Source organism: Carettochelys insculpta, chromosome 33 (genome assembly GCF_033958435.1).
Source record: "Carettochelys insculpta isolate YL-2023 chromosome 33, ASM3395843v1, whole genome shotgun sequence".
Classification (NCBI taxonomy): Eukaryota; Metazoa; Chordata; order Testudines; family Carettochelyidae; genus Carettochelys; species Carettochelys insculpta.
In genome coordinates, this window is record NC_134169.1 from 2,067,198 (window position 1) to 2,081,213 (window position 14,016).

At 54.2% G+C, this 14,016-nt stretch overlaps 4 non-coding genes across 4 annotated transcripts; all 4 read right to left on the reverse strand.

Moving 5' to 3' along the window:
* Window positions 1-6,090: 6,090 nt before the first annotated feature.
* Window positions 6,091-6,162, reverse strand: TRNAQ-CUG (transfer RNA glutamine (anticodon CUG)). The gene has a single exon. It is a non-coding gene; the product is annotated as a tRNA-Gln (tRNA).
* A 1,837-nt stretch (window positions 6,163-7,999) lies between these two features.
* TRNAT-AGU (transfer RNA threonine (anticodon AGU)) lies at window positions 8,000-8,073 on the reverse strand. The gene has a single exon. It is a non-coding gene; the product is annotated as a tRNA-Thr (tRNA).
* Window positions 8,074-11,518: 3,445 nt separating this feature from the next.
* Window positions 11,519-11,592, reverse strand: TRNAI-AAU (transfer RNA isoleucine (anticodon AAU)). The gene has a single exon. It is a non-coding gene; the product is annotated as a tRNA-Ile (tRNA).
* Window positions 11,593-13,174: 1,582 nt separating this feature from the next.
* On the reverse strand, window positions 13,175-13,248 carry TRNAT-CGU (transfer RNA threonine (anticodon CGU)). Its single transcript has one exon. It is a non-coding gene; the product is annotated as a tRNA-Thr (tRNA).
* Between the last annotated feature and the right edge of the window lie 768 nt (window positions 13,249-14,016).

The following is a 14,016-nucleotide window of genomic DNA, read 5'->3' on the forward strand; positions in this document are numbered from 1 at the left end:
CAGCAGGCTTCCCCTTCTTCTGGGGATGGGGGTGCAACACCCCTTTGCTTCACAGGGCTGCTTACAGCCCAGCACTGGGTGTTCTCCCCACATGGCACCAAATCAGTCACAAAGAGCACATCTGTTGCCAGCCTGGCCAGCAAGAAGTCACACAAGCAGTTTTCTTACACACCCCAGCTTCCCTTGTGCCACAGCCTGTATCCTCCTCACACAGACGTAAACCAATCTCACCAAATCCACCCAGGTTCTTCCAGTTCCAGAGGACCTGCCACAGCCCCAGGTCAAGGTACCCAGAAGATCTTACCCAAAAGAGCCCACTGGGCCAATCCTTTTGCGTTTATTAATTAAAAGAAAGACGAGGTGGAGGGTAAAATTGCCAAAACCATCAAATTGCAGACCCCAGTCACAAAGTTTTTGACGCAGCCTTGCAGTAGAAGTGGGGCAGGCTGGTATCTTCAAAGTCTCTACAGCTGGCAGAGAACCATTTTCATCCCTTGACCACTGGGTTCTGGGCACAGCACACTTCTGCTACACCACACCACTCAGCTGTGAAGGCTTTACCCAGCATGCAGTCTGGTGAGTATCCTGCACTGACGCTGGCAGAGGGCGAGTGTTCTGCTGGCGAGTTGCTTTGCAGCCATGTGGTGGTCCTGTGGCTGTTAACTGGAAAGATGGTGATTCAAGTGCACCCAGGAATGGTGCTGTTAAGAGTCTGCTACTGACTACCTTTGTGTGAGTTTCTTTATTACTGGAAGCAGCCTTCCCTCTCAGCTTCTTACCCAAAAGAGCAGACTGTGCCAACACCGCACAATCTAAATTCAAAAGCTTTCTTCAGAAATAAGAAAGGGAGAAAATGTTGACAGTCAAATGGTGAGAGCCATCAAATTACCGACCCCAATTGCAATAAATTTGTTGCAGGCTTGTAGAGCAGCAGAGTAAACTGCCAGCTGGCTGAAACAAGACTCTTACCGCCACCTCCTCCTCTCTGAGCGTGGCTCAGAAGGCCTTTTGGACTCACGTCTTAGTACATAGGTTCCACAAGAGAGGAGTTGGAATGAAGACCAAAGTGGAGGCGCCCACCTGCACTCTGGGGGCTCTTGTTCCCACAGGGGAGTGCACTAGGCTGAATAAATAAGTTTCCCAACCTTGGCCAGAAAAATCACATGAATATCTGAGATTTGTCAGGCAAAAGGAGTAGCATTGTCCCCTCAGTGGTGTAACATGGAAGATTCCTCACCTTCCTCCCCCCATTCAATTCCAGGGTACGGAGAAAAGGTTTCTGCAGAACTATCTAGAATAACAGTTTCTGTACTGCATCCATCCAGTGGTCTGGCCATTGTGGGAGGGCAGCAGCCAATGAGGCTCAACCTCTGCAGCCCTCATCCCTTCCTTTGTCAGCCACCAGAGAACCAAGGCCACATCCGTGTTCCCTCAGACATTGCCCATCCTCGGGCTGGAGGAATTTCCTTTGGGGCGGAATGAATTTTTCATGGGTGACACCAATGCTGGTGTTGTGTAGATTTGCCTCATGGGTACAAATAAATATCTTTGTTGTAAATACATATTTGGAACAGCTCATAGGGACTGACAATCAGATTTAAGCAGCTGATAACTGACAAGGAGCAATGAGTCTGATGATTATTTCATATGACGTCATTCTAAAAAGAATATTAACACCCCATTTCAGAACCTCTATTTGATCACCCATTCTAACAGCTCCAGCTGTTAAACACACCCAGATGGGACACTCTGAAAATCACTTTGCATATAGCCAGGGGAATTAGCTCAAATGGGAGAGCACTTGTTTCGCATGCAAGAAGTAGTAGAATCGATACCCACATTCTCCAATGATAACTTTATTCTCCACACTTTTCTTCCAAGGTAATGTGAGAGCAGTGCCTCCTTCACAGTTACCCCCAGAAAGCTCTCAATGTACAGGGGGGATCTGTAGGTCCCCGTGCTGAGCTGCGTGCAAGGGCTCATGAGAGCCCTTTGAACATCTCCTCTCCCACCTGGTGGGAACAGACACACGTTTGATGTGGAGGCTGGATATGAAAGAGGAGGCCGTGGCCATGGACTGCCTCGGCTGAGAGAAAGTGGTGATGCACAAGTGAGCCATTTACCTCATGTGGAGATACCTCGGGAGCAGGTGTGAGTGAGTTGCAGGTGAATCATTTTGGTGGGCAGGTTTAGTGCTGCATACACAGAGGTTCTGGGGTTGGGGTGACAGCTGTGGGCTCTGCTCCTGTGGCCTCTGTGTCTGTGGGTAGGAGAGCAGACAGGGCAGCTGCTGGTCTAAGGCCCTGTGCTCTGGGTGAGCTGGGAGCAGCTGAGCTCAGGAGCAGGCAGCAGACTGGGGTGCCTCCGTTGGAAGCACGTTGCAGCAGGTGGTGATGCTGTTACCCCTCTGCCAGGGAACATGGGCCTTGTTAGTGTCGTTCTCAGGGCAGTGGGAGTTGGGATAGGCAGGGTCTGAGGCAACACCCGGCAGGGGCCTAGGACAGCTGGTGAGGGGCAGCAGGGTCTGAGGGAATTTCTAGCCAAGGCTCAGGGCAGTGGGGAATGGGAGACACAGACTGGGGCGGGGGGGGGGAGGAGCCAGGTTGGGGCTCAGGATGGTGGCGGGAGGGGGTTTGGGAATGCGCAGGTGGGATGCTGAGCTGTGGGGGAGGGACAGCGATCTCACTGCAGGGGTAATACTGTCCTTGCAACTGCCAGTTGCTCCTTTCTGAAAGCACCTCGGAGAAGCCTGGTCCTCTGTGGGTTGGCTGGCTTGTTTGGTTAACACTAAGCCCTTTGCTACCTCGGAGACAGCTTCAGGGTGCTGGTCTGTTCCCCTTTGCTTGACTGCTCGAGACAGCAAGGGCCAAAGATCAAGGAAAGGCGTTGAGTGGCTTGTAGGGAGCAGTCCAGAGTCGTGCTGAGAGGAGGTGGCAGGATGCAGATGCTTTGCTGGGTGTGGGGGAGGCTCTGCCCTGTATTCCCCTCACTCAGTTACCATTCCAAATCCCCTGTCACTGGGGTGCTGGTGAGTGACAACCTGACTTGCAGTGCTGGGTGTCTTCTGAGCAGCTGCTGCTGTGCCTGTCACAGACCTGGGTTCATAAGGGGGTTCTACACAGCAAAGCTATTTCAAAATAACTATCCCAGCGTCAACACAAGGCAACCGCTGCTTTGAAATAATTCAGAAATAAATTGGGGTTGGCTTATTTTGAAAGGCGTAAACCTCATTGTACGAGTAAGAGCAGCTCTTGGGAACAGGGGCTGCTAAGACAGGGACTGGAGCCTATTTTGAAATCAGCCATAGTACGTCCAATGGCTGCATCTGAAATCGGCTTCCTGTGTGTAGATGCTGTATTTGGAAATCTTGATCTTGCCACTCACTGGTGCTGCAGCTGTCCCCAACACTTCCTACACCTACCGCAATATCGACACAACAAATTAAGGCTGACAAAATTGACCTCAGCGCGGAGCCAGTGCAGTCGGTAGAACAGGTCTCTTTTTCATGTACAGCTGCACTGCACATTACAAGAGACTTTTCTGTGGCAGATGGCCTGGTAGCCCTGCGCCAGAGAAAAAGGCATTAGTGGCTCACAGACTGTTGCACTTTCCAGCTCTGGGCCAAGGAAGCTGGAAGGAGAATCCTGATTCATTTACTGTCCGGCTCCATTGGGGATTGCAGAACCTGAAGCTGTTGTTTTCCTGCCTTCAATTTGCCCAGCACCAGCTGGATCAGACTCGACCTTCCCCACAGGGACGTCTGCCATCCAGCGCAGTTAGTGGTGGGGAAGTAGAACACACCAAAGAGGCTTCTCCTCACGCTCATCTTCCTCACCCTGAATTCTCTCCCCAGCCTCCAGGGCAGAGCTCTCAAGAAAAAGACTCCCTGCAGCAAAGCCCTGGGGGGGACTCTGAGAAGGCCCCTGTCCTGCAGCCTGTCCCACCTGGCCATTGTTCTGTACTGTCTGTGAGGTCATCACCTCCCCAGCTCCTTTAACCAATCAGTGACTGCTCTGCAAAAGGCCCTTGTGATGTCACTGCCGCACCCACCCCAGCTCTGCAGGGCTCATGTCCTGCCCCCAGCAGCCCCTTGGGTGAACACACCCGAAGGCTCTGGAGCAAAACAGGCACATAAAAAAGAACCCAAATAATCTGTCTGTCTCTCTGTCTGTCTGACTGTCCGTCTGTGTCTCTCTTCAAAATGTTCTGCCCTGCAGGGATCTTTCTCATAGTTCTGGAATTGTTTCCTTGAATTCTGGGGCCCAGAGGTGTGTCACTGTGGAGTGAGGGGCACAACTCTGTCCCAGTACATAAAGGGAGAGGGACATGGATGGTTCTTAGCCAGGAGAGTGAGAGAGGGGAGCTCATACGCTGGGTGTCCCTAGCCTCTGTGTGCCAGAGGTGTGTGGTGCAATGGAAAGCGGTCTGGCCTTCTAAGCTATGTCCAGAGGTTGGTGTCTGGTGTTTGCCACAAAGCAGAGTGGTTACTCTCGACTTCCTTTTCTGCAATGTCCCAGTTTCCCTGTGCTACATCTCTGGGGACTCCAGACTGCCCACCATTGGATGCAACGCACTTCTGCTTAACACCAACTTCCACATCCTGAGATCTTTAATCTGTCTCAAGGTCACATCCCTTAGCGCCAGGTCGCAACCCTCACACACCAGGGTGGAAGCACCCGCTCCTGATGAGAGGCTCCATGTCACAGCACTACTGCTTTGGGATTTCCCAGACACTTCTTCCACCCAGCTCCCAAAGATCTCAGTTCAGCTTCAGTGTCACTCAGTGAATGTCTCATCCCTTTATTCTCAGGACCTCCTTCTGACCCATGGCAGTGGTGCTGGTGTTAGCCTGCCTTACTCATGTCTTGATTTAGGGGGCTCTGGGCCAATGCATGCAGCCAATGCAAGCCCAGCTTCCCTGGCACACTCACTGCCATGTGGTGTGTGTGCGCTCAGGGACAGGATTGGAGTCTGGGGTGTCAATGATATTACTGTAAATGGTTGTAGAGGGACAGTGGAGCTGCACAGGCCAGAGCCCAGATGAGGCCAATTCTCTCTCCCTGTTGTCGGTTGCCCTACAGCACCCGAGGCAGAGGCCCAGGCCAGGCAGCTGCAGGGACATAAGCTCAGCACAGGTGCCCACTGAGTGTGTGTCTGTGGGACAAGGTGAGCCCGGGGAGGAGCAAACAAGTGCACAATAGCACAGGGAGCCTTTTTAAACAGCCACACCCGCCCCTCCTGTGTCCCCAGACAGCCAAGGAGTGGCAGAAAGGTTCCTGGCAGTGCTCACCTTGGGATGTTTCAAAAGCCCAGGCACCACTCAGGTGAGGTGGCTGAGGGGAAAAGGAAAAGGATTGCAAATGTGTTGTACTCTGCACACTGCATTCAAATCCCATTATTGTTCAGCCTCTCTGCTTCCTTTCCTACTGAAGTCTCTTCTGTGCATCCTGCTTTGTGCACACCCCATCCCTGACGCTGCTGGGTTCCAGCTCCTCTGCTGGGCAGACTCCAAGCAGACTCCAAGCACAAGGTAACTGCATGAGGCTGGAGGGGGAAGCTTTAATTTTCCATGGCAGGGCCCAACCTATCTCTGATGTCAGCTCAAAAGTGCCACACTCCCCCCTGCTAAGCAGGGCCCCAAACACACCTTGGGAATGTGATGCCTCCGTCAGGCAGAGGGGAAAGGACAGCTGTCACCCAGGGGCATAGGAATCTGCCTGGGAGGAAAGGCCCTTTCCCCAAGGCTGACTTAGGGGCTCTGGTTTCTCCCAGCTGCTGGGCTGGGCTGTGCAGAGCTGGGAAAGGGGCAGACATTTGCCCTGGGGAAATGAATGTGGCACTCCCCTCTCTCTGGCCTTGACAGCAATCCCTCTATTTGCAGCACCTGCCACAGATCCTCCTCAATTCCTGAAAGGGCTGTTGTGTTCTAGAGGCCCAACTTACTGCAGGTATATTAGTGAACCAGCCCAACAGGAGACAGAGCTCCACAGGACCTCATTCATGAACCAAGAGGAACTCATCCTCACTCACATGCATGAAGAATCCCCCTTGATTTACAGACAGGGAAGAGATTTCCAGTGAAAAGCCAGAAGGTCCCACTGAGATTTGAACTCAGATCACAGGATTCAGAGTCCTGAGTGCTCACCATTACACCATAGGACCTACCATTTTTTTTTGTTCCTCAGCTCCTGTAACTCTTTTTAAACTGGCACCTTGCAGCACTTGCCACCCGCAAGCTGTTTCGCCACTCGGGACACTGCTTCCTGCCCCATCTCTGCTGCTGTCCTCCCCCAGACATCAATCCCTGCCCTTCTGTCTGCTAATTCCAGAGAGACTAGACAGGTTCATTATTCTTTTCAAGTAACCAGCCTGGAGAGAACTAATGGAGAAGCAGAGGCTGGAAAGGCTGGTGGTGATTGTCGAGGAATATCTGGGTGAGGGAGGATACAATAAGCCTGGCTCTGAATTCACACACATTTAAAAGTGCGCAGATACATCTGACTGAATGTGATACATTTTATAGACTCCCAGTGAGCACCTCTTTGTTCATATCACTCTCTAATGTCAGCTGAGGGAAGGGCTTGCTAGGGTTATATGCATTGGCAGTAGCACATGTTGAGGGTTCATCTCCATATGACAAACACACATAGAATAGAAATGCAGAATGTGATGGGAAAGGGAGGTCTTTAGATTTGAACAAAAATCTCTTAAACTGTATTTACACAGTCTACCACTGAACTGTACCACCACACAAAGAGTGCCCCTTGGATTCCTTCATCTTCAGCCCCCTGCAGGGCAAACACTGTTTCCCCCAGCTTCTGTCCCTTCCCCAGCTCACAGTGGTTTTACAAATGGGGTTTGATTAAACTTTGTCTGTCCATGCACATACTACAGCTCATCCCCTGCTTCTCTGGCTTCTCCCACTAACAGAGCTACAGCCGCTTAGGGAGACAGATTACCAGCATGTGTGGGGCAGCTCTCTCTCATCTGCTTGGAGCATCATCAATGATTACAAAAAGAACCTACTGAAGGACACCCACCAATCAATCAGATGCGGCTGGGTTTGCAATCAGTGGCAGTAACTTCTCTGTCTGGCACTTTTGATGATCCTGCAGCTTGCTTGGGGTTGCTGAATAAAGGAGCTTCTACTGTGCTAAAATGTCAGACCTAGTGACAATGTAAATCTGTTTTCAGAAGGAGGGTGCTGTGACCTGTTGGATAGTCCCCAGGAGAGTTCCAGTGAAATGTAACCCATTAGTCCATTCAGAGTTTGGACTTAAATACTGCAGTGATCAACTGAGGAAGAACTTTGTTCATGAAAGTTTAGGGGTGGTAAAGCCTGCACCCCCCCAACCCCTTATCTAATGAACCAGGAGCAAGCCTCTGGGAAAATCTGCCAAACAAGGTAATGTTAGCATTGAGAGTTAACATTAACTGCAACTTCTTGAACCTGTCAGTGTCTGTTACTTCTTCCTCCAGAATGATGGCAGCTGCCTCCTGCAGCTCTCTGAAATCTCCAGCACAGCCCAGTGGGGCTGCAAAGCAGGTGAGAGGCAGCCAGAAATATTTGGCCAGACACCACTGGGTGCTGCTTTCCTAATCCCCATGTACCTGGGAGGTCCACGGCCAGGGGAGCCACAGTGCCTCTCTGGGACTTTTCTCCTAACTCGTTTGGAGTTTGTCAGTGTCAAACAAAGGGATGGGAGAAGAGAGTAACTCTCCCTCTCCTGCCCTGCCCCACCTGGAGAGGTTGCACTGTCACCCTCTGGGCACAGACAGCCCCAGAGCTGGAAGAATGAGATTCTGTTCTTGCAGGCAGAGGCACCACCTTCCCCACACCAGTTACAGCTGTGTTTTCCTGAGCTCTGCTCTGTACCTCAATGTTTCCAGTGCTCCTCTACCATCAGCCTTCACCTTCCCCAGCAGTGGCTGGGATTGCCAGGGGAAGGCTCTTCAGTTGCCCAGACACGTGGGAAAATGTTGTCAAAGGCTTTCCATAAGGCACCACTGGGAGTTGAACCCAGGATCTCCTGTTTACTAGACAGGTGCTTTAGCCAGCTAAGCCATGGTGCCCTCATTTGCAGTGTGGCTCCTGACAGAGAGGTATCTGTGTTAGTCTGTGTCTTCAACCAAAAAGCAGCCCTGCAGCACTTTGAAGGTTGCCAACCTAATTTATCAAGTGATGAACTTTCATGCAGCTGAAACACTGTGATGGATGCCCACAGCAACCCCTTCCCAATGCCCAGCACAGACATTGTGCCCGACGGAAGCTGGAGTTGCACCGAGAAGACAGTGAGGATGAGGGAACAAAAAGGCCCCTTTCACTTACTGTCCCCTCTGCAGTGTGTGGGTCGGACTCCACCAATCTACCCTCCTCTCTCCCCACCTGCCCCAGTGCCAGGGTCCCACCAGCAGAGCCTGGAGTCCTGCCCCTCCTTTGCTCCCTCAGCCTGACTCCCCCCCTCACTTTCACTCTGTGCTCCCCACACCCTCCTTTCTCACTCTTCACACCCCAGGGGTGGGGCGAGGAGGGCCCAGCTCCGGGGCAGAGTTATCTCCTGTCTCTCACGGAGTGGGGGATGGGCTGCGCTGCCCCAGCTGGAGCTTTTCAGGGTGAGCGTTTGATGCAGTGTAACTAGAAGAATAAGATTTTGCCTTTCTGTCTCCTTCTGCCCTTCAGTCCCACTTGTGACCCTCCACACAACCCCTTTGGTTTATTACCAGCCCAGTGCAAATCCCCTGGGGGTGGGGCTGACTTCCCAGCTTTCCCTGTGTGAAACCTTTGAGCAGGGCCAGGGGTTTGGCAGCCAATCAATGGTCTCCCCTGGGCTCTTGGCTTTTCCAGGAGATCCCACAGGCAGCCCGGTCCCAGACTCCTCTTACAGGGACCAGCTGCCCTTTGGACCCGCCACACGACAGTCACTCACCTGCAGGCAGTGTGGAGCTGTGTAGATAGAACTGGCATTGGGAGCCCAGCTCGAAAGTGCCCTCAGGCCAAGTCTTTCAGTGTCCTTCACCCCGAGGAGAGGCGATATCTGCCCCTTCCCCACCCGCCTGGTGCTTCGGTGTCACCTCAGTCTGATGGTGCAGGAGTGGGGGTGCACAAGAGCTTGTGCACAGCAGACAGGTGGGTGGACGCCCGGCTGGTGCTCCGGGAATGGAGGTCTATGAGGATTCCCCCTGCCTTGTTGCTGGACCCCTCCTCTGCCGTCCTCAGGGCTGGCTCCTCGGGTGGTCCCTGGGGTGCTGGGCTGGTCTCTGGGATGGACTCCAGCTCCAAGACCTGCTGGGATTCCTCTGCTGCTGTTTCCAATGTACCCTGGGGGGAGCAGGTGTCTTGGGGCCCAGGATGGCCCTGAGCTCCCTGGAACAGGGGTAAGCGGTGGGGGCAGCCCCAGACTGGCTGGCCAAGTCCTGGGTCCAGGCATAACCCTTCCACAACTGCTTCACCTTGCTATGGACATGATCCGGAGTGCGGGCAGGGTGACTCCAGGTGGCCAGGCCCTCGGCCAGTCAGGTGAATGCTTCTGCTTTCTGCTCCATGCTCCCCATCACATGGAGCACGTCCTCCTCACCCCAGAGCCCCAGCAGGTCTCAGAGCTCGACCTCCAACCAGGAGGTGTCCCACCTCTTTTTGTCCCCCGTTTGGCTGCTGGGGGTCCATGGGTGCCCTCATGGGGGCAGCCTCGGAGCACTCAGAGGGCTGGCTCAATGCCATGGTGATGGGTGGCTGGGTCGAGGTCGGTGGAGGGCTTGCAGGGCTAGCATGTGCGTGTGCTGCTGCCTGCATGCGCTCAGCTTCCTGCCACAGGAAATCCAGGTCTGTGGTGCTTAAAGGGCTGCTGCGCGCAGTAATCATAGAGCCGCACAGGGGCTGGACAGCACATCTCAACCCCTCAGCTGATTGCTGCCATGGACGACCCTGTTATTTCGAAGTAACAGGATGTGGATCGTCTACATGTGCCCTACTTTGACGTTCACCATTGAAGTAGGGCGCGATTCCCATCTTTGGATGAGAACAGCGATTTCGACGGCTCGCCACCTAACGTCCATTTCAACATCGAAATAGCAGACGGTGCGTAGAATCACAACACGCTATTTTGATGTTTTGCCAGTGACTTTGAAGTAGCCAGCTAGTGTAGACACACTCTGAGGGTGATAGAAATATGAATTACTCCTCTCTGGAGCTGAGGACAAGAAGACACTTTTCCTGCCTAAGGTCAGGAGTTCAAAGGAGAGAGAGAGAGAGAGAGAGAGAGAGCAGAGCCTTGGCTGGGCATCTCTTTGCATCATGATTCTAGCTCGTTCCAATTGCTATTTTGAAGCAGGGACTTCGGAACAGGCTCCATTGTTTCTAGATGCTGAATGTCAAAATAGCAGAGCAGTATTTCCAAATCCATGCTGTGTGTTACTGAGCTATATTGGAATCAACTACTGTGGAATACTGTGCAGTGATATCCCCAGCATGTCTCCAGGGTCTCTATTCAAAACAGGCTCTCTTGTGTGTGGATGTGCCATTTGGAAACATGTTTTGTTTATTTCAGGGCTTCCTTGTGGCGTGAAGGCGTTATTGTGAACTAGATTATTTTGGAGGAATAATTCTGGAATAAACTCTTCTGAAATAACTCTGCACCTCTCTGGTCAGGGCCTGTCAGCATCATGTAAAGCACCAGAATGTCCACTGTCGCCTGTGACAGCTGCACTGGGGAGGCTGGTGCCAGGGCTGGAAGCTCCTGAGGAGTGGGAGGGGATCTGGTTTGCTTGGCCTGCTCCCTCTGAGGCCACCTGTGATGCCTCCTCCCATTTCACCTCTTCTTATCCCAGCTCTGCCTCTTCCCCTGAGCTCTGCTGCCAGCTGCCTGCTGCTCTCTCCTCTCCTCCCCACAGGCCTCTCCCCATTCCCCAAGGACTGCCAGCCAACCCCACCTCTTCAGAGACCCACCCTGTCACCTGTACCTCTCTGCCCCTCTCCTGAGCTCCCATGGCCAAAGCTGCTCATCATGGACTTCCTCCAGGGCCTGCTCCTTGTGCTTCTGCACCCCAACCCCAAGGGCCCTTCCTCTGCCTTCCCCAGCCCTCTGCCCACCAGAGCAGCAGCTGGGGGACCTGAGTGAAGAAGCAGAACTCAGGCAGGAAGAGGAGCAGGGCAGGCAGGGACTGGCACCACTGGTGAGTTACCTGGGCCTGTGGTGCTGCAGTAGCAGGTGTCCAGGGAGGGAGCCTGTGAGGCCAGAAGACCTGCCAGGGAGGTGTGGAGCAGAGAAAGCCAATGGAGCTGCTGTGGGGGGCTGCTGCCCTTGGCAGAGGGCTCCTGATGCTCCTTCCTGTGGGAGGTGTGTGTTGCAGAGTTGGGAATCTGGGGATCCTCACCTCCCCCAGGCCCACTCTGCAGCCCTTCCCTCTGCCTGGGGTGGTGACTCCCACTTAGTCCCTGCCAGCCTCTCAGCCTGGTTCCTTCAGCTATTTGGGCCTCCTGCCCAGAACATCCACAAGAAGGAAAGGAGAAAAGACCTGCCCATGGCCAGCATGGGGCTTGAACCCATGACCTTGGCGTTATTAGCACCACGCTCTGACCAACTGAGCTAGCCGGCCAGCTGCAAAAAGTCTCACAAGGGGCCTTCTTGGAAAGGAGCAACAGGCAGCTGCAGGGCTACTGGCCACTGGACTGAGATTTCCTCCCCTCCCCCACCAGCCTGGCCTCCCCTTTCAGACTCTCTCACCCATCCCCCACTGCTCTGAGCCCAGCTGGGGGTTCCCCCAGCCCCGTCTGCCCCTTGCCAGCTGTCCTGGGCCCTGCAGTGGGTCCCTCAGATCCTGTCTCTCCCACCCCTCCCCACTGCCCTGATCCCCTTGTCCCCTCAGACCCTGCCACCCCTCCCACTGCCCTTTTCCCCTCCTCCCTCAGCCACAAGCCCTGCCCGGGTTCCCCTCACACCTGCCACCTCTCCCCTCTGGCAGCCGGATTCCTCCTCCCTCTGCACTGCACAGTCACCAGCTGAAACCTTGGGCCCTGCCCAGGGGCTGTGTGAGAACAGAGACAGCTTGTGGGTGCAGGATCCTGCCCTGTTTCCACCTGCACCATTTATGTCCCTGCAGGGGTTATGATCCCAGCAGGATAAGGAGATGTTAAGGGGGGAGCAAAGGGAAGCCACAGGAAGGGTCCCAGGGTCCCAGGCTGCTCCCAGGCAGTGCGGGTGCATCAGTTCAGCACTGGGGGCAGCTGAGGGAGAGGGGAATTACCACTGGGGGGGCAGAGCTGGGTGTGTGCTCCTGGGAGTGAGACTCTCCCTGTTACTCACTAGCGTGGGGTGTGTCTGCAGAGGCAGGTCTGGGGCAGGAGCTGGTCCCACAGACGGGGCAGAACGCAGCTCCTGTCAGCTCAGGGAATTGTGTCTGTGTTACAAATGTGCGGCAGGATCTGGTTAGCAGTGACCTGTCTGGAGAGGGCCAGGAGGCAACACACACTGTGAATGGGATTCCCCAGTGCTCAGTGGCCCAGGACTTAATGCCGAGCCCTGGGCTGCACAGACCTGTTGGTGAATAACAAAAATCAAGGGTATCCCCTCCCTGCCTTAGTAACAGAGAGAGGGCTTTGGGGTTCCTCCCGTGCTCCCCAGGCCCCCTCTGCAGCCACCTCAGCTGTCCACCTGTCCGTGTTTCTTACTTTTTTCTCCAGAACGATGACAGCCGCCTCCTGCAGGTCTCTGAACTCGCCAGCACAGCCCAGAGGTGCTGCAAAGCAGGTGAGAGGCAGCCAGAAAGATTTGGCCCGGCTCCACTGGCTGCTGCTTTCCTAATCTCCACTTCCCTGGGGGGTCCATGACCAGGGGAGCCACAGAGCCTCTGGGACTTTTCTCCTAACTCGTTTGGGGTTTGTCAGTGACAAACAAAGGGAGGCCCCACCTGGGGAGGTTACACTGTCACCTGCTGTGCAGAGGCAGCTCCAGAGAACCACAGGTCTGGGAGGATCAGCCTCTGTTTTTGCAGCCAGAGGAGCCACCTTCCCAACAGCAGTTCCAGCTGCCTTCACCTGAGCTCTGGTCTGTGACTGGATTCTTCCCAATGCTCCTCTCCCATCAGCCTTTGCCTTCCCCAGGAATGACTGGGATTGCCAAGGGAGGGCTCTTGGGTTCCCCAGACAGATGTAGGAAAACATCATCCAGGATGTCCAACGAGGCACCACTGGGAGTTGAACCCAGGATCTCCTGTTTACGAGACAGGGGCTTTAGCCAGCTAAGCCATGGTGCCCCCTGCACTCAAGGTGTGGTTCTGGCAAAGAGGTATCTGTATTAGTCTGTGTCTTCAACCAAAAAGCCGTCCTGTGGCACTTTAAAGACAACCAAACACAATTTACCAAGTGATGAGCTTTTGTGGGGCCAACCCACTCTGGTGGGCTGCCCACAACAACCCCTTCCCATTGCCCAGCACAGACATTGTGCCCGACAGAAGCTGGAGTTGCTGCTGTTAGGATAGTGAGGATGAGAGGAAGGAAAAACCCCTTTCACTTCCTGTTCCCTCTGCGCTGTACAGGTCAGACTCCACCAATCTACCCTCCTCTCTCCCCACAAGCTCCAGCGCCAGAGTCCCACCAGCAGAGCCTGGAGTCCTCCCCGTCCTTGCTCCCGCAGCCTGACTCCCCCCCGTCACTTTCACTCTGTGCTCCCTACGTCCTCCTTTCTCCCTGTTTGCACCCCAGGGGTGGAGCAAGGGGTTGCCCAGCTCTGGGGCAGAGTTATCCCCTGTCTCTCACGGCACGGGGGATGGGCTGTGCTGCCCCGGCTGGAGCTTTTCAGAGTGATTGTTTGATGCAGTGTAACTAGAAGAAGGAGAAGATTTTGCCTTTCTGTCTCCTTCTGCCCTTCAGTCCCACTTGTGCAACTCTACACAACCCCTTTGGTTTATTGCCAGCCCAGTGCAAATCTCTGTGCCCTGGGGGTGGGGCTGACTTTACCAGCTTTCCCTGTGCGAAACCTTTGAGTAGGGCCCAGGGCTGTGACTGCGCAGTTGCAGGTCGGG